This window comes from Macaca nemestrina, chromosome 4, assembly GCF_043159975.1.
Source record: "Macaca nemestrina isolate mMacNem1 chromosome 4, mMacNem.hap1, whole genome shotgun sequence".
Classification (NCBI taxonomy): Eukaryota; Metazoa; Chordata; class Mammalia; order Primates; family Cercopithecidae; genus Macaca; species Macaca nemestrina.
Window position 1 is genome coordinate 96769444 of NC_092128.1, and position 20797 is coordinate 96790240.

The 20797-nt window shown below is 43.9% G+C and overlaps 1 long non-coding RNA gene across 2 annotated transcripts in view; it reads right to left on the bottom strand.

Moving 5' to 3' along the window:
• LOC105475726 (uncharacterized) overlaps positions 1-7771 on the bottom strand; it is a 190303-nt gene extending 182532 nt beyond the window's left edge. For both annotated transcript variants that reach the window (XR_983607.2, XR_983606.2), the window contains exon 1: positions 7691-7771. This is a non-coding gene — a long non-coding RNA (uncharacterized lncRNA). The remainder of the gene's footprint in view (positions 1-7690) is intronic.
• Between the last annotated feature and the right edge of the window lie 13026 nt (positions 7772-20797).

Consider the following 20797-nt stretch of genomic DNA (forward strand, 5'->3'; position numbering starts at 1 on the left):
ATTGTCAATTTTATGTAATAATATTTTGGTTGGGGATTGGTGTGTTTCTGGTTGTATGAAGGATAGTTGTATTATGTTAAGCATAACTATGACCTTATTATTGTCTTTATTTGAAGACTATGTATGATCTCAGGAGATGTGTGTGGGTTCAAGTTGACAAGGGGTGGACTTGTGATGGTTAATACTGAGTGTCAACTTGATTGGATTGAAGGATACAAAGTATTGATACTGGGTGTGTCTCTGAGGGTGTTGCCAAAGGAGATTAACGTTTGAGTCAGTGCTTCAAACTATACTACAAGGCTACACTAACCAAAACAGCATGGTACTGGTACCAAAACAGAGAGAGAGATAAACCAATGGAACAGAACAGAGCCCTCAGAAATAATACCACACATCTACAGCCATCTGATCTTTGACAAACCTGACAAAAACAAGAAATGGGGAAAGGATTCCCTATTTAATAAATGGTGCTGGGAAAATTGGCTAGCCATAAGTAGAAAGCTGAAACTGGATCCTTTCCTTGCTCCTTATACGAAAATTAATTCAAGATGGATTAGAGGCTTAAATGTTAGACCTAAAACCATAAAAACCCTAGAAGAAAACCTAGGTAATACCATTCAGGACATAGGCATGGGCAAGGACTTCATGTCTAAAACACCAAAAGCAACAGCAACAAAAGCCACAATTGACAAATGGGATCTAATTAAACTAAAGAGCTTCTGCACAGCAAAAGAAACTACCATCAGAGTGAACAGGCAACCTACAGAATGGGAGAAAGTTTTTGCAATCTACTCATCTGACAAAGGACTAATATCCAGAACCTATAAAGAACTCAATCAAATTTACAAGGAAGAAACAAACAATCCCATCAAAAAATGGGCAAAGGATATGAACAGATACTTCTCAAAAGAAGACATTCATACAGCCAACAGACACATGAAAAAATGCTCATCATCACTCGCCATCAGAGAAATGCAAATCAAAACCACAATGAGATACCATCTCACACCAGTTAGAATGGCAATCATTAAAAAATCAGGAAACAACAGGTGCTGGAGAGGATGTGGAGAAATAGGAACACTTTTACACTGTTGGTGGGACTGTAAACTAGTTCAACCATTGTGGAAAACAGTATGGTGATTCCTCAAGGATCTAGAACTAGAAATACCATTCGACCCAGCCATCCCATTACTGGGGATATACCCAAAGGATTATAAGTCATGCTGCTGTAAAGACACATGCACATGTATGTTTATTGCAGCACTATTCACAATAGCAAAGACTTGGAATCAACCCAAATGTCCATCAGTGACAGACTGGATTAAGAAAATGTGGCACATATACACCATGGAATACTATGCAGCCATCAAAAAGGATGAGTTCGTGTCCTTTGTAGGGACATGGATGCAACTGGAAACCATCATTCTCAGCAAATTATCACAAGAACAGAAAACCAAATACCACATGTTCTCACTCATAGGTGGGAATTAAACAATGAGATCACTTGGACACAGGAAGGGGATCATCACACACTGGGTCCTATTGTGGGGAGGGGTGGGGAGGGATAGCATTAGGAGATATACCTAATGTAAATGACGAGTTAATGGGTGCAGCACACTAACATGGCACATGTATACATATGTAACAAACCTGCACGTTGTGCACATGTACCCTAGAACTTAAAGTATTAAAAAAAAAAAAAAAATTTGAGTCAGTGGACTGGGAAAGGCAGACCCACCCTTAATCTGGGTGGGCACCATCTAATCAGCTGCCAGCACAACTAGAATATAAAGCAGGCAGAAAAATATGAAAAGACTAGACTAGCCTAGCCTCCCAGACTACATCTTTCTCCTGTGCTGGATGCTTCCTCCCCTCGAACATTGGACTCCAAGTTCTTCAGTTTTCGTACTCAGACTGGCTCTCCTTGCTCCTCAGCTTGCAGATGGCCTATTATGGGACCTTGTGGTCGTGTGAGTTAATACTTAATAAACTCATATATATATATAGCTATCCTATTAGTTCTGTCCCTCTAGAGAACCCTGACTAATACAGATGGGTGCAGAGTTTCAGGTGGGGAAGATGAAAACATCCTGGAAATGGATGGTGGTGATGGTTACACAACAAAAATGTGAATATACTTAATGCCACTAAACTGGACACTTAATGCCACTAAACTGGACACTTAAAAATGGTTAAAGTTGTAAATTTTAGGTTGTGTATGTTTTACCACAACAAAAAAAATAGAAAAAAAAGAATGAATAATATACCCATTCTCCTATCAATGGACATTTGGGATATGTCCAGTTTGGTTTGCTTGTTTTTGTTATTGCAGACAATGCTACCACACACAGTCTTTACATGTCTCCTGGTACATATGTGCAAGAGATTCTGTAGAGTATACAACTACAAATGGAATTGCCGGGTCAACTTTACTATGCCAAATTGTTTTCCAAAATGGTCATATTAAATTAAATAATTTACATCATACAAATAATAATTTGTAAAAGATGTTCAGGAAATGTTAAATACAGCCAAAAGGAGGTAGGTGAATCTCTCAACCTGCCCAACCATTTAAAATTACATTGCCCAGAAAAGGGAGCTCTGACCAGACTACACCCACCATATTTCATTTCTTTGCTGGGCATCCATTTTAAGACCATTGGCTAATTGATGCCCATCTCATGGTGGACCTCCAGAATGTGTAAAGCAGATTCACAGAACACTGGTAATTAACTTGTTTGAGTCGGATGAGACTGAACACCCACACACAAGTTACATGAAGGGGATTTACTACTTCAGACAGGCAGCAAGAGACAACAGAAGCCCAGGATTCAGGATGAGCTGGTTCCCCAGGGCTCAGGAAAGCTGCCCGGAGTGGATGGAGTCTCCCACATGTGCTTCACTTGCCCAGCAGCTAAAGGTTCCCCCAAAAGCGACCTCCCTGGGTTTTATACCCCAGGGAACATGAGTTGCTGGGATAAAGCATTGAAGGACATCCTGTTTCTAGTGGGGGAGCTGGAGAGAATTCAGGCTGTTCCAGTCAGTCCCTCCCTATCTCAGGATGTTGCACTCCCAGCACATTCTACAGTTATTCTTGAGAACTGCAAGCAAGAAAGTCGGGGAGAACTGGGCCAGTCCAAGGTCACCCAGAAAACTGTCCTGCATGATGGTAAAAGATCTGGAAACTGCCAGGGAGGAATGGGTGCTGGTCTGGAAAAGTGCATGTGGGCCTTTTGGAGAGCCTGGTTCAGAAGCACAGCTACTGCTATTGCTTGACTGAAGCACTGCTCTATGGGAAGTTCACCCTCTTTGATTAAGTGAGCAACTTCAGAAGCACCCAGATCTACAGAACTAGCCTGGAAAAGGAAAAGGGAGAGTATGGGAAGCATAAGACCTAACTTCAAATCTTAGAAAGCCTGTTTTATAGAAGTGGGATTCACTGTGAGAAGTTCCAGAGATCAGGCCTCATGGTTAGAAGCCACAGGAGGACTTTACAAACTGAGCAGGGCAAGCACCCATGAGCTAGGCTGCCTGTGAGGTCCCGGGCATGTTCAACCATCTAGACTGTCAAAGAATCAATTGCAGGACTCGAAGCAGGGGAAGCTGGAGAAGATGCCAGCTAAGGTCCTCGCCTGCTCTGTGACGATGATTCAAATGCATCCAGGTGGTAGACACCCCACCTGCCAGGAACAGCTCTCAATCTCAGAACCATTCAGTCAACACGTATTTTGAGTTGGATTTTCTAATTATTCTAGAACTTATTTGGATCTTGCCATGAACCAAATTAGCCCTTTCCACATTAGCTGCAGTCCCTGGAGTATTAAAAATGCTGCCAAGCCTTAGGTTTTACTACTTATAGAGTAAGCCTTGTGTTCTAATAAAATGATGCTTAAAGCAGATACATACATCTTTTTTTCTATATTCTAAACAGTACATAGTTTGCCACCTCTCCTATAAATGGGTCTACCATCTTTTCAAGATTTTCTCCCATAAGCACTTGAAAGCACTTCTGTAAGCCCACAAGATACTGAATTGAAAGATTTATATAAACACCTGCAGGCAGATCTCTTTTGATACTTGTCCAAGGCACAATCATGAAGAAGGGACCACAAAATAAGTCAGCTAATTACATGTCACTTTAAAACCACTGGATGTAGACTAAAGGCTGCTGAAAGGTTTTGAGCAATACTGACTCTGCCTTGGACACCATGAGTAATGTGATGCATGCTACTCATGTCTTTTCCTGGGCACCTCAATCTGGCAACTTCTTTTCTAAGCAGTAATTAAATCAGTGAAAATTGCATATAGTCATGTGAGTGGCAAAAATTTTTAACAGCAATCATGAAACCAACCCCCCCACACACACACACCGCTCAATACACTTTAAAAATCTACAATTGGCAAATTTGAAATATCAGATCCATGCTAATTTATTTTGCAAGCTACTCCAAGGAAGCCAGACATCAGCCCGTCCCCTGCTGTTAGATGAAAGGTTCCAGAAAGTCCTGCATAGGTGACGGCAGGATGCAGTGGGCTCTCTCCTCCCTTCCCTGGCACCATTTGGGTGGCATCATTGTGAAATGCTCTTTCTGCCGCTGGTACTGGCATCCTGTCAAATCTCAATTTGACACTCTGGTGTGCGCTGAGTCACAGCAGGTGCAAGACTTAGGTAACTGCTTTGTGCCCACATTTGAATATTTCAGCTCGTGAGCAAGTTGGCTCAGGTGTGCTTCCTTGTCTCATTAGCCATGGTTTTCTCAACCCAAGAGCGGTTGACTACCCAGCGTGACCTGAACTGGTTGCTTCATCAAATATTGACAGCATGTTTGAAGTTCTCCTTTTATTCTTACGAGGTAATTTCCTTCTGTGGTACTTTCCTTCAGAAAGTACTGTTTCAAGCAGTACCCAGACCTGGCCCTGAAATCATGTCTGCAGATGTCATGGAAGGGAGGCAGGCCTTGTATTTGGCCTTAGTAGCACCTCACCACCTTGTTCCTCACCCAGACTGCCAAGCACAGGGAAGCACATACCTCCTCTGTGAACAGGGAAAATAACCAGCTGACTCAGATTCACAAAGAACTTAGCAACAAATAATGAGAGCTTTAGCATCTCATGCTTGATAAGTGGGCAGGACCAAATAGATACTGTACCATTTTTTTTTGTTTTTAGAGACAGGGGTCTTGCTATGTTGCCCAGGCTGGAGTGGAGTGGTGCAATCATAGCTCACTACAGCCTCGAACTCCTGGACTCAAGCAATTCTTCTGCCTCAGCCTCTCGAGTAGCTGGGTCCACAGACATATGCCACCACTTTGTCTGACTTGTACCTACTTTTTAAGGTTAACAATGATTATGAATTGGGAGGTGGCTCTCAGACTGACACAGGGACTGAGGCTGCTAATTAGAGAATGCCAAAGCAGTCTGTTAGAAACAATCAAGGCTTACTAGACACCCATGAGGTTTGCCTTTAACACACCAAGCTACTGTGTGACTTCACAATGGAACCAAGGATGAACCGAGGACTCAGCTTCACGCTACACCTCACTGGACTGGCCCAGAGGTGCTGCTGAGAGAACACAGAGGGACATAGAAGTGAGAGGTGGGAAGAACTAGAAGCCCAATATTCATGATTTTGTGCAGAAGTATAGAGCTGAGGAATGACCCAGAGGATGTGAGACCCTGTCTCTAAAAATAACAATAAAATAAGGAGTGCAGAGGCACAACCATAGCTCACTGCAGCCTTGAACTCCTGGCCTCAAGCCATCCTCCCGCCTCAGCCTCACAAGTAGCTGGGACCACAGGTGCATACCACCATGTCCAGCTGATGGTTTTCTTAAATTTTTTGAGAGATGAGGTCTCAAACTCCTGGGCTCAAGTCATCCTCCCACCTTGGCCTCCCAAAGTGCTGGGATTACAGGTATGAACTACAACACCTAGCTTAAATTTAAAAAAAAAAACAAAAAACAAAAAACATCAGTATATTTCTAGAGCACCAAGTGTAAGGGGCCAGATTTTTCCGAGACAAAAGTGAAAATGGATGGTATCAGGAGGGGGACAATAGTAGTTGCTTGGCCTGGCATTAGAGCCCCAGATTACCATGAGAGGGGAGGAAAGTGGGGCTGGAGACACTGCACTGGGCAGCTGGCATGGTACTGGCATAGAAGGTCGGATTCCTGCCCTGAAAAGCTGGGGCAGTGACTGCACAGAGCCCCTGGTGCAGACAGGCCAGACAGCCGGCCGCCGCAGAAACTTCTGAACCCCTGGGACTTTGAGGCACTTGGCACTCTCCCCACCCCACTTTCATCGAACTATTATCAAGAGGAAGGAAAAATATATTTCAGAATCCCATGAAAACTCTGGAATGAGCCAAATCTTCTTTTCTTGTGTAAAAAAAGAAAAAGAAAAAGCAAGCTGAGTGATCAGAAAATGAAAAATTATAACCTGACATTAAGTTTGAAACTTTAGTGAGTGACCTGAAGAGAACAGGATGGGAGATACATGGGGGCCTCTAGAAAGGAGGCCACCAGGGGAAATCAAGTAACCTAGAGACACAGATATGAGCCGGCCATCACCCCTTCTTACCCGGAAGAGAGCAGCAAACCATGACCTAGGCCTATGAGCCTGGAAAGGGGGCCTATGACCCTCCTTATCCTCGAAATAGCTGTCTGTGCGATGAGGACCACAGCTTTCCCTCACTCTCTCACTGGTGGCTATGTCTGCTCCCTCCCTGCCTTGGCTCCTGTCCACCTGCCCTGGAGCACCCCCTCCTTACCATGGCTTATCCAGCTTGCACTCAGCTCTCGGACACCTTACTGAAGTTTCCTTTCCTCAGAGTGCACCGGGCTGAAATCACTGATCTGTCCTCTAAACCCACAATTTGATATTAACAGGTAACACTCAGCATTTGACGTTGTGCCGGGCACTGTTCTAAGTGCTTTTACGTATCTCAACTCCTTTAATCCTCATAACAACACTATGAGGGAAGTATTTGTCTCCACTTTATAGATGGGGAGCCTGGGACACAGGGAGGTGGAGCAACTTGCCTGAGGTCACATAGCTGCACTAGGATTTGAACCCTGGAAGGCTGGCATCAGCGTCTATAGTTTTAATCACTCCATTATCCTGGCTCTCCATTTCAACCTGTCCTATAGTGTTAGATATTAGGATGTGTCTGTTAATGTTTAGGCCCTGCTTTTTTTTTTTTTTTTTTTTTTTAAGACAGAGTCTCACTCCATCGCCCAGGCTAGAGTGCAGTGGTGCAGTCTTGGGTCACTGCAACTTCTGCCTCCCAGGTTCAAATGATTTTCCTGCCTCAGCCTCCCAAGTAGCTGGGATTACAGGAGCCTGCCATCACGTTAATTTTTGTATTTTTAGTAGAGATGGGGTTTCGTCATCTTGGCCAGGCTGGTCTCGAACTCCTGACCTCATGTAATCCTCCCATCTGGGCCTCCCAAAGTGCTGGGATTACAGATGTGAGCCACCACGCCAGGCCAGGTTCTATTATTTTAGCCAGAGAAGCCTCCCATAAGCGTACTCAGCCCTGCCTAACTTCTGAGCCCATCAGGACCAAGGCAGTTTATTGCTGGGATCCTGGCACCCTGTCCAGCTCTTACCAGGTCCCTTCCCCAGGGGCTTGGCCCTAACTCTGTATCGCCAGCTCCTGGCTGGGGTCCTATCAAAGCAAACCTCTTACCTAGGACCACCATGCTGCACCTGGGCTGACTTTGAGTCCCATCTCTATATGGAATCCTGCTTACTTCACAGCAGTCACAGGACTGGACCCTCTTAATGGTAAGTTGGCCCAGGATCCCCACTTTCCTTCACACCGGACTGCTCACACCTCATCTCCCCAGCTTCCTCCCACTCCCTACGAGCCCCTGCTTCCCTACAGAGCCTACCTGAATTATGACAAGCTCAGATATCCTATGAGGGCAGGGCTCTTGTCCATGAGGTCAGCACTCCGCACAGCTAGTGGACTGGTCCTGGCTCTTTAAAAGCAAGCTGGTAAGTGAAACACAATGAGAGTGGACACTTCTTCCTAAAGGTCACATGAAAGAAACACTATGAAATCCCTGCCTTTACAAAGTCAGTCAAGGGCCAGATGCGGTGGCTCATGCCTGTAATCCCAGCACTTTGGGAGGCCGAAGCAGTCAGATCACAAGGTCAGGAGTTCAATACCTGCCTGGCCAACATGGTGAAACCCCATCTCTACTAAAAATACAAAAATTAGTTGGGTATAGTGGCGGGCACATGTAATCTCAGCTACTTAGGAGGCTGAGGCAGGAGAATCGTTTGAACCCAGGAGGCGGAGGTTGCAGTGAGCCGAGATTGCACAATTGCATCCCAGCTTGGGCAACAGGGCAAGACTCCTTCTCAAAAAATAAATAAATAAATAAATAAATAAATAAATAAAAGAAAGTCAGTCAAGGCCTCTACTACATCACCTCTCCAATGTCTCATTTGCTATCAGCTAACCACAACGTGCAAGCGGTGACAGAGTTGACAGCACTGTGACTCAGGGAAACAGAAGGGGAATGGTCCCCTAGGTGTGCTTCAGAGATTACGTGGAGGAAAGCAATGAAGACAGAGAGTAACTCTATCTAGTATTAGCATCCCTGGGTGCACACCAATGTGGCATTTCTTGAAGGTTTATCACAGGGGCTACCAGCAAGCACTGTAAGATTGAGGTGATACATGAAATTGATATTTTCTTTTTTGCCTCTGGCATTCATTCCCAGGGATACAATGCCAATTCAGAGTTTCCAGGTGAACCTTTGCCAGAAATATTGCCAATTCTGCCATCCAGGGCTTATCTAAGAATGCATTCAGCTTATTGTGAACACAGCCTCCAGGAGACTGTCAGATTGGTTCCAGACAGCTAAGGAACACATGCATATATTAATAAGTGGTATTATTTTAAGTAACCTAGACACTAAAACAGTATTCTCCAAAGCTTACTCCAGTGGGTAGTAAAAGATATGATAAACAATGTTGCAAGTAGCAAACAATGTTGCAAGTAGCAACTAGCTGGGGCTGGTGGCACATAGTTAGGGAATTTACCAAGACAATTTTAAGTAAAAAAAAAAGGCAGATTTATAGGAGAAAGTATGAAAATACATTGCAAGGGTGCAATGGGCAGATCAGCAAGAGAGGAGCTGACTGCCAGGAGACAAAAGTTTGCTGGGGAATTTATAAGATGGTGCTTGTGCCGGAGAGGGCTATACCGATATGTTATGCTGTGCTGATAACACCAAGGTTGCGGTGAGCTAACTTGGATTTTTCTATCAGCCGAGGATCTGGTGATAAATCAGTGCAGGGATTGTGAGTTTTTTGTGCAGGAGGGCTACATGTCCTGGACCACGAAGAAAGGCAGCCTTAAAGCTTATCTTCTTTTTCTTTTTGTTTTCCCCTGCTCCCACCAGCCTAACTCCCTTTCCCTTATTAGGACTCCACATAGAATACAAAGTTCATAGTCAAGTGTACTTGGAAAATACAGAATCAAACAAAGCTAAATGGGCTTCTTTCCTGCAGAACTTCCCAGGGGCAGTGGCAGTGGAGGCTGCGGAAAGAGGAGGCCATCAGAAGCAGATTTTTCCTCACATTTTGGTCACTAATCCCTCCTTCACCTCCACCCCCATTTTTTTCCCCTCAGAGAGTCCCATGAATTTGGTTGCCTAAAACAGAGCTGCTTTAACGTTAACTAAAAGCAAAATGGTCAGAGCACCTCACCTCTATGAAAAGCACACTGTAGGAACCCTACTGTAGTAGGCAGTGACTGTCAATGGCAGCTAAAGCTGTCAGATGAAAAGTCTCACAGAGAACTTAATCATAAATGGATCAGGTTAATGCCAACTGAACCCACCCATCAATCCTAACAACACAAAAAGAGAGGCAGCGAGGCAGGACGCCTCCTGATGGGATGCAATGAGAAGTTCCCAGCACCTCCTATGAGGTTGTCTTGCCAAAAAATCCCACTGATTATGCTTCTAGAACTGACTACTATCTGTAGGAAATATAGAAGGAAGTGAAACATTTTCACTAATGTCATGGGAATGTATTCAACAAAATCCAGAATCAGGGACATCTAAGGAAAAATGGTCAAGTTTCTTCAACAAATAAATGAAAAGAAAGAAAGAAAGAGAGAGAGAAAGAAAGAGAGAAGAAAGAAAGAAAGAAAGAAAGAAAGAAAGAAAGAAAGAAAGAAAGAAAGAAAGAAAGAAAGAAAGAAAGAAAGAAAGAAAGAAAGAAAGAAAGAAAGAAAGAAAGGCAGGCAGGCAGGCAGCCTGGCCAACATGGTGAAACCTTTTCTCTACCAAAAAATACAAAAATTAGCTGGGTGTGGTAGCATGTGCCTATAGTCCCAGCTACTCCAGAGGCTGAGACACAAGAATCGCTTGAACTCAGGAGATGGAGGTTGCAGTGAGCCAAGATCGTGCCATTGCACTCCGACCTAGGTGACAGAGTGAGACCTTGTCTCAAAACAAACAAACAAAAAGGATGGTAGGGTAAATAATCACGTTTATTCTTTTTAGATTTATAAGACCTATCAACCAAATGCATGCAGTGTTTGAATCTTGATTTAAACAAATCAACTATTTTTAAAAACACATTAATGAAACAACCAGGGAAATGTCATAACTGGCTGGATTTTTGGTTGTATTAAGAAGTTATAGTTAAACTTTTAGGTGTGATTATGGTATTGTGGCAATGCAAAAAGAAAAGGTTTTATTTTTAGAGATACATACTGAAGCATTCATAGATGAAAAGATATGTCTTGAATTTGCCTCAAAATAACTCAGTGTAAGGAAGGGAAAGAAAATGGATGGCAGAATAGAAGAAACAAGAATAGCCTTGAATTCATAATTGCTTGGAGATGCCTGTTCTATCTAATCTTGTATTGAATTTGAAATTTTCCATAAGAAGAAGTTTTTAAAAAAAAATACATTGCTGAGCAGCAAAATGTAGAGAAGGGCTTAAAGCCTTGGACATGGGGCCTTAATTTTCTAATAATCCTACCTTTTGTAGATGTAGGATGTGGAAATTCACCTAGAGATTACAAGACCAGGATTTTTATATTTGCTTTCCATCTTTTCTGTCAATTTTAGAAAAGACAATACCGTTAGAAAAAGACAACACAATTTGTATAAAGCAGAATAGAGAGCTCCTTTAGCGTCAAGGAAAAGTAAAATTTAAAGGTAGGCTTTTTTCAGTACTCACTATGTGTGACATATTGTGTTTTGTATGTATTAATTTCCTGTTCAAAATCCTCTAATAGACTGGGGACAGTGGCTTACACCTATAATCCCAGCATTTTGGGAGGCCAAGGCAGGAGGATTACTTGAGGTCAGGAATTTGAGACCAGCCTGACCAACATGGTGAAACCCTGTCTCTACTAAAAATAAAAAATAGCCAGGTGTGGTGGTACACATCTGTAGTCCCAGATACTCAAGAGACTGAGGCAAGAGAATCGCTTGAACCCAGAAGGCAGAGTTTGCAGTAAGCTGAGATCATGCCACTGCACTCCAGCCTGGCTGGCAAAGCGAGACTGCATCTCAATAAAAATAAATGAATAAAAATAAAATCCTCTACTAGCTTCCTACCCTTCTCAGAATGAAATACAAATTCTTCACCACAGTCTGTGATGTTCAGTATAATTGGTACATAATACAGTTTTTCCTTCCTCCTACATTGGCCTCTCTCCATTCCTCAAACATGGTTGGTCCTCTCCTGCCTCAGGTTCTTTGTACTTGCTATTCACACTTCCTGAAATACTCTTGCCCAACCACCAATAACTGTGTGGCTTTCTCCCTCTTTCAGGTCAGACTTTCCCTGCCCACCTCCTTATGTAACACAGGTAGATGATCCCATCTACATACCATCACTCTCCTCCCCTTCATTCTTTTGCCCCTGTTTTATTTTTCTTCTTATCACTTAGTATCCACTAGAAAAAAAAAAAATCTGTTGTCTGTCTCTCCCAAGTGGATTGCAAGCTCCATTAGATCTGGGACTTTGTTTTATTCATGGAACAATGTTCTCAGATCAATGCCTTAAATATAGCAGGTACCCATGAAATATTTTTTGAATTAATTAATTAACTTAGCACATACAAAAACCTATTTGGTAAACTTGCCCATGTATCTTTGGAGGCTGGAATTATGTGTTTCCATGGTGGCCAAGGTCCTCCTAGATGAGCTGTATCTAGTTAAACTGTGCTAAGATGTCTGCAGAGCAGCTGAATGCCTTGCAATGGAAGAAGACACACACTCCTGGTCTATTCCAACCTAAGGGAGGGACAACTGCAGGAGCTGGCCTAGGACCCTGGCTGAGGCTGGGATGACTGTTCTTTTCTTGGGAAAAGTGAGATTCGATGAAGGTCTAAATAAAGGGTGGCAGTATCTGTAGAAAATAAATTGGGAAGGAATGGCATAGCTGGATGGAGTGTTTGGGGGCTGCAAGAATGTTGTGGAGTCAGACTCTACAGATGGTTTGAGGTTTCCAAATTAATTCATTTTCAGGGAGAGCTAGAGGAGACACAGATGGATAGAAATTCTGAGGTGGCAAACATCCCACTGAGCAATCCACTGCAGGAGGAGAAATGGGCCCTGAAAACTGTCTAATGCATTTTGAAGAATTTCACTTTGTTGAACTCAAATGAAATACACAGCCAAATCTCTGAAATTAAAATGTTTTATTTGGGAAGAAAGAATTGCCATTTGGGCCATACACACAGACCAGGTGGTCTTCAGTATGTCTGAAGAACAAAGAGAAGGTCGGAAGTTTTCTTTAAAAGGATAAATGTTACATATTGCTCTTTGAGAAAGTTCATTGGCACTAGTAAGGTTTTAGGAAGCTGGCAAGTTTTGATTGGTAAATGATGGCAAAGGGCAAAATAATTCTTAGAGTCACAGGAGGTAGTTTCAGTAGCTAGTAGATAAAACTGGCTTTAGGCTACAGCAGGCAGTTTCAGCAGCCAGGCTTGCAGAGAATGACATTCTTGGAGCAATGTTATGTGCCCTGAGGGCCTTCTCCCCCTGGCCTCTCAACTGTTTTAGTTGGGTAGAACAAAGATGACCCAATTTATTGATCAACTTTCACAATTCCCACCTGAGATGACCTTTTGAATTACTCTTCAGGTTACTATTTGAAGGAATCTTGAGTTTTCTCCAGAGGAATTCAGGTAGCTAAAACCCTCCTTTGGAACTCAACTCAGATAACTGACCATACTCAGAAGCATGTTGAACACACTTGCCTCCTAAAAAGAAAGGCTATTGATGATGGGGGTGAGGTACCAGCATAGACCTGGGAACTGCAACACTCTGAGGTGCTAGACTTAGTGTGTTATGCTTCAGCCTGAAAACTGCAAAAAAACTGTGTTTCCATCCGTAATAGGAGAAAGTAGTGAGTTTACTTGCTTCAGAGACAGCATAGTTGAAACAACAAAACCATGAGAGGGGCCTTGTGTTTTACCTATCAATTGCGTACTTTCTAAAATGCTGTATGACAAAATAACTTGTTAATGAACTGAATGTTTAAATCAATTAGGTAATCTTGCTGTTTAAAAGCTTCCTATGGGAAATACTTTGGTAAACATAGTAAACAATCTCTATACTTTCAAAAATGAAACACATTACTGTACTTCCAGTTTTCACATAACAAAGCACCTCTTTATTTATTTTAGACAGAGTCTCGCTCTGTCACCCAGGCTGGAGTGCTGTGGTACAATCTCGGCTCATTGCAACATCCACCTCCCAAATTCAAGCCATTCTTCTGCCTCAGCCTCCTGAGTAGTTGCAATTACAGGCGTCTGCCACCACGCCTGGCTAATTTTTTGTATTTTTTGTAGAGACGGGGTTTCACCATGTTGCCCAGGCTGGTCTCGAACTCCTGACTTCAGCTGATCCACCTGCCTCAGCCTCCCAAAGTGCTGGGATTACAGACGTGAGCCACTGCACCCGGCCTAGATAAGCCAGTTTCTGATCTGTAAGCCATGTTACTGAATGTGTGTCAGTTACGCCAAATAATTGTCTCTTGGCTGGGTAAAGATTTTCCGGCAGGCCCTCAAAGACAAGGACAGATGGCATTCCATTGGGGGTACTCTTTGTTTTAACAAATATTGACATTTTTGTAGGAAACTGATCCAGATCCTGTTTCTTCCTAACTCTTCTTGGCAATCTTGAAGGTTTGAAGAGGTGTAGTTCAATAGAATTGTGAAAACGCACTTACCATTGAATTATAAAAAGACATACATCTTGAAGAATAATGTTCTTGGTTAATTGCTGCTTCTAAAAGTCACAAAGTAATAAATAATACTGGGACACTGTGATCACAAAGCACTTTCAAGCAGAAATGAGACAGGAAAGAAAGGGAGAGAGGAGAGGACAGAAGAAAAATGCTTCCCAAAAATTCAAATTGCTATATGAAACTTTTTAAATTTTTATTTTTATTGTTTTTGAGACAAGGTCAGCTCTGTCATCCACCCTGGAGTGCAGTGGTGCAATCTCAGCTCATTGCAACCTCTGCCTCCCGGCCTTAAGTGATCCCCCCACCTCAGCCTTCTGAGTAGCTGGAACTGCAGGTGTGCACCACCACACTCAGCTAATTTTCGTATTTTTTGTGGAGATGGGGTTTTGCCATATTGCCCAGACTGGTCTTGAACTCCTGGACTCAAGTGATCTACCCACCTTAGCTTCCCAAAGTGCTGGGATTACAGGTGTGAGCCACCACCGCCAGCCTGAAACTTTTTTAAAAAGACCCTTTCCAACCTAGATGTTAGTAAGAGCAAGGTTATGGTAGTTTACCTAGAAAATCAGGAAATATTTACTGTAATTCAAAATTTGTATATACTGTTTTTCTTGTTTGTTTTTCAGATGGAGTCTTGCCCTATTGCCTAGGCTGGAGTACAGTGGTGCAATCTCGGCTCACTGCAATGTCCACCTCCTGGGTTCAAGTGATTCTCCTGACTCAGCCTCCTGAGTAGCTGGGATTAGAGGCATGTGCCATCATGCCCAGCTAATTTTTGTAGTTTTAGTAGAGATGGGGTTTCACCATGTTGGTCAGGCTGGTCTCGAACTCCTGACCTCAAGTGATCCACCTGCCTTGACCTCCTAGAGTGCTGAGATCACAGGCATGAGCCACCATGCCTGACCCAATAACTCTCTTATTAAAGCCTTAGGTTTGTGTTTTCCTGCAGCCTTGTTGGGGATGGGAGGAGAAGGATGAAATGAAGATGGTACAGATCAACCTTGAAGGTGAGACAGGGACAGAAGAAAGGATTCAAGTGGTCTTCTCAGACAAGAACCCACTGTCAGTGCCAGACCATCTCCTGTGTTCATGCTCCATCATGTTAGACAAGTGCTGGCCCCGAGCGGCAGTATCTCAACACCCTGCTTCAGCAGTACTCCCTCCTGTACCTTTGCTCCAAGGCTGCCTTGAACTTAGCAGCACCCAGAGTCCCCCAGTTTTTACTCAGGGAAAGAGTTCATTTTTTTCCCAGCTTTATTGAGGTGTAATTGACAAATTAAAATTATATATATTGAAGGTATACAATATGATGACTTGATATATGATATACATTGAGATGATTACATCAAATGAATGAACACATCCATCACCTAACTAATGCAATTAGTTGCCATTTATGTGTGTGAGTGTAGTGAAGACACTTAAAATCTATTCTCATTGCAAATTTCAAGTAAACAATACAGTATTATTAACTATTATCATCATGCTGTACATTAGATTCTCAGAACTTACTCATCCTATAACAAAGTTTGTACCCTTTAACCAACCTCCTAGCCCCTAGAAACCACCAATTCACTCTCTGCTTCTATGAGTTTGACTCTTTTTTTAAATGATTCGACACATTTAGCTGGGTGTGGTGTTGCACACCTGTAGTCCTAGCTACTTAGGAAGCTGAGGCAGGAGGATTGCTTTGGGCCCAGGCATTTGAGGCTGCAGTAAGCTATGACTGCACCACTGCACTCCAGCCTGGGCAACAGAGTAAGACGCTGTCACTAAAAAAAATTTTTTTAATTAAAAAAATTTTAAAGATTCTATACATAAGTGAGATCATACAGTATCTGTCTTTCTGTGTTTGGCTTATTTTACTTGGCATGATGTCCTCCAGATTCATCCATGTTGTGCCAAATAACAGGACTTTCTTCTTTTTTATGGTTGAATAATATTCCAAAACTGAACATGGTGGCTCAGGCCTGTAATCCTAGCCCTTTGGGAAGCTGAAGCAGGAGGATCACTTGAGCCCAGGAGTTGGAGACCGGCCTGGGCACCATGGTGAAACTTTGTCTCTATCAAAAATACAAAAATTAGCCAGGCATGGTGGTGTGCACCTATAGTCCAAGCTACTTGGGAGGCTGAGGTGGGCCCAGGAAGCAGAGGTTACCGCGAACAATGGAGAATGCTCCATTGTACTCCAGCCTGGGCGACAGAGCCAGACCCTGTCTCAAAAGAAAAAAAATATATACACACACACACACACACACACACACACACACACACACACACACACACATATATATTCCATAGAAATAGTTCTTATGTAGGCCAGGCACGGTGGCTCACGCCTGTAATCCCAGCACTTTGGGAGGCCGAGGTGGGCGAATCATGAGGTCAGAAGTTCGAGACCAGCCTAGCCAACATGGTGAAACCCCATCTCTACTAAAAATACAAGAAAATTAGCCGGGCGTGGTGGCACGCGCCTGTAATCCCAGCCACTCAGGAGGCTGAGGCTGGAGAATCGCTTGAACCTGGGAGGCAGAGGTTGCAGTGAGCCCAGATAGCACCACTGCACTCCAGCCTGGGTGACAGTACAAGACTCCATCTAAAAAAGAAAGGAAGGAAGGAAGGGAGGGAGGGAGGGAGGGAGGGAGGGAAGGAGGGAAGGAAGAGTTCTTATGTAATAATAAGAACAAAACAAAAAGGGAAGGAAAATAAAAAACATAGCTGTATTAGTTTCCCTGGAATGCCATAACAAATGACCACAAACTTGGTTGCTCAAGATAACAGAAATGGGCCAGATGTGGTGGCTGACGCCTGTAATCCAAGCACTGTGGGACACCTAGGTGGGCGGATCACCTGAGGTCAGGAGTTCAAGACCAGCCTAGCCAACATGGTGAAACCCCGTCTTTTTTTTTTTTTTTTTTTTTTTGAGACGGAGTCTCGCTATGTCGCCCGGGGTGGAGTGCAGTGGCCGGATCTCAGCTCACTGCAAGCTCCGCCTCCCGGGTTTTTACGCCATTCTCCTGCCTCAGCCTCCCGAGTAGCCGGGACTACAGGCGCCCACCACCTCGCCCGGCTAGTTTTTTGTATTTTTTAGTAGAGACGGGGTTTCACCGTGTTAGCCAGGATGGTCTCGAACTCCTGACCTCGTGATCCGCCCGTCTCGGCCTCCCAAAGTGCTGGGATTACAGGCTTGAGCCACCGCGCCCGGCCGAAACCCCGTCTTTATTAAAAATACAAAAATTAGCTGGGCATGGTGGCATGCACCTGTAATCCCAGCTACTTGGGAGACTGAGGCAGGATAATTGTTTGAACCAGAGAAGCAGAGGTTGCAGTGAGCTGAGATAGCGCCTCTGTACTCCAGCCTCCGCAACAGAGCAAGACTCCGTCTCAGAAAAAAAAAAAAAGACAACAGAAATGTATTCTCTCATAGTTCCAGGGCCCAGAAAGTCTGAAATCAAGGTGCCGGCAGGGCCATGCTCCTCTGAAGGCTCTACAGGAGGATCCTTGCTTGCCTCTTCCAGCATCTGGTGGCTCCTGGCATTCCTTGGCTTGGGACAGCATCAGTCCAATCTCTGCCTCTGTCTTCATATCATCTGCTTCTCTGTGTCTTTGTGTGAGTTTTTCTGTCTCTTTTAAGGCACTCTCATTAGATTTGTGACCCATACTAATCCAGTATGATTTATCTCCATCCTTACCTTAGGGTTATGTCTGCAAAGACCCTATTTCCAAATAAGTCAAATTTTGAGGTTGAGGTAGATGTGAATTTGGGGATGGGAGGTATATTCAACCCACTCCAATAGCATAGACACATTTGTTCAGCAAACTAAAATTATAACTAGCATTTACCTTATAGAAAGCAGATAGAAGGCAGGGGTTGAGGGGCTCAGAAGTTGGCCTAGATGGCTGGGGAGTCTCACCTTCTGTTCTGGTCCTGCCTTCTGACAATCAGAAGGCTGCTGCCTGTTTAAGGTCAGAAAGAGATTCCACAGAGCTGATGATAAAACTTGGAATTAGATAAAGCCAGCAAGGACAAACAAACAGTTGAAAAGGAATTGTTTAATGATGTGAATTACTAAAGAGAGTATTGTAGCTGCTACCAAAAATGTAAATGTACTTAAGGGAGATGATCAAACAATTGAGAGAATTCAGGTGCTAAACTAACGGTCAGTTCAAATATAAAAAACCATCAACTTTATTAAATACTGATCAGGGTCACTGGCCTCAAAACTAAAGTTTTTTTCTAGCAAAGGAGTAATAATTAGGCCCTCTGCCAACTGTGCTTGTGTTAATTTTCAGTTACAGGTGCTTGGGTTTTCTACTTTGTAAATAATCAGTGACTTTGCCTACAGTCCAACTTACATATGTGCAGCTTTCCTACTGTCAAATAGTGTGCAATTAGGGAATGCAGATCCATATGAGTGTCACATGTTCACAATGTCATCCGGCAGATACATGTGCTGACAAAAAGAGTAAGATGCATCCCAAAGCCAGAGAGAGGCCTTTCAGATTCTTCCTCCAGATGGAGATTTAACCAAGAGTAGAGTGAAATATCTTCTTTCTTTTCCAAATCTATGTGGTAGTGCTTTTAGGGCTGAAAGCCACAGAGTTAAGCAAGAACACCAGAGTTTGGTCATTATCTAGCATAATTCCTCACTTGTTGCCAGGGCTTTTAGAGACACTCAAGGTGCAAAGGGAACTTAGAAATCTGTCCATTTCAAGTCCTCACTGTGAAGGTGAGCGGCTCTGACGTCCGGAGATGTAGTAGGTGTTCCTTCTAAAATGACTTGCTTGTGCCAAACTATGATGAGACCTAAACCCCAAGCTCTTTCCACGATGTGCCCCACGTTGACCATTCTCACCAGGCAGCATTTCCTAAACACCTGGACTGTCAGGGCAAAGTGCTGCTCTACCATGAACAAATCATTGAGGTTTGTGTTAGTGTATTAATTCACTATGAGTGGCTAAAAGAATACGTTTAGTCAAAAAAGAGCAAGATACCCAGTAGGTATTGAATAAGTGGTTTGCAAATGAATGGAATACAGAATAAAACCAAAGGACAGTAACTTACCACATGCGGCAAAGATAGCCATCCATGCTCTCTTCTTGGTCTTGAGCAGAGTTAGGTCCTCCTTGCAGCTTCCCTTTGTTACCAGCAGTGAATCCATAAGGCTCTGCAGCAACCTCAATTCTTGCCTCCTCAGAAGAAAGAATGCAAACAAGGGGGAATAAGGCAGAGTGAGAGACTGAGGCAAGTTTTAGAAGAGGAATGAAAGTTTATTAAAAAGTTTTGGGGCAGGAATGCAAGTACATAATATATACTTGGAAGAGGGCCAAGCAGACAACTTGAGAGACCAAGTGCATGGTTTGACCTTTGACTTCAAGTTTTCTGCGTTGGCATACTTCTGAGGGTGTTTTGTTTTGTTTTGTTTTTGAGACGGAAGTACCCCTCTCTCTCCCAGGCTGGAGTGCAGTGGCATGATCTCCGCTAACTGCAAGCTCCGCCTCCCGGGTTCATGCCATTCTCCTGCCTCAGCCTCCGGAGTAGCTGGGACTACAGGCGCCCGCCAACACGCCCGGCTAATTTTTTGTATTTTTAGTAGAGACGGGGTTTCACCGTGTTAGCCAGGATAGTCTTGATCTCCTGACCTCGTGATCCACCTGCCTTAGCCTCCCAAAGTGCTGGGATTACAGGCATGGGCCACGGCGCTCGGCTTCTGAGGTCTTGCTGTTACTTCTCCCCTGATTCTTGCCTTGGGGTGGGCTGTCAGCATGTGCAGTGGTCTGCCAGTGCTTGGGAGGGGCTGCAGGAGCAGTGTGTTTACTGAAGTTCTATGCATGCTCACTTGAGGCCTTCCTAGAGTAAGATCATAGAGCAGTTAAATGCTGCCATTTTGCCTCTTAGTGCGCATGCGTGAGCCCACTCACTCAACTCCTGAGATCGTGTTGGGAAAGTGCTGATCACCAGTTTCAGGTTTTTCTGTCTGTTGGGAGACTGCCTTTCCCTGGTGTCGGCTGTGACCAATTATTATTTTAGAGAGACAGTTAACCATCACCTGATGGCCACCTGACATTCCTGGTGGGGAGAGGGAAGCCCTCTCCTGCCCTGTTGATGTCTGACTAGCTACCTACTGTAACACCTCGCCCTTTAGGTGTGGCCCTGTGGCGCGGTTCTGGCCAATGAAGTGTGAAGTGGAAGTCATGAACGCCACTTCCTAGCCTGGCCCATACCATCCTCCCGTGCTTGATTTTCACTTGCTCCATCCACCGGCTGAATGGACAGGACTCTGAGGATCCAGAGGAGCCCAGAGCCACAATAAGAAAAGAGCCTGTGTCCTCAAACGACTTTAAAGGACACGGTCTCCCTTTATCTTACACCCTTTTTCTGAACCACAAAATAAGCAAGAGGCCAGGTGCAGTGGCTCACGCCTGTAATCCCAGCACTTCTGGGAGGCCAAGGCTGGAGGATCACTTGAGCCCAGGAGTTCAAGACCAGCCAGGGCAACACAGCAAGACCTCGTCTCTAAAATACAAAAATTAGCTGTGTGTGGTGGTGTGCACCTAT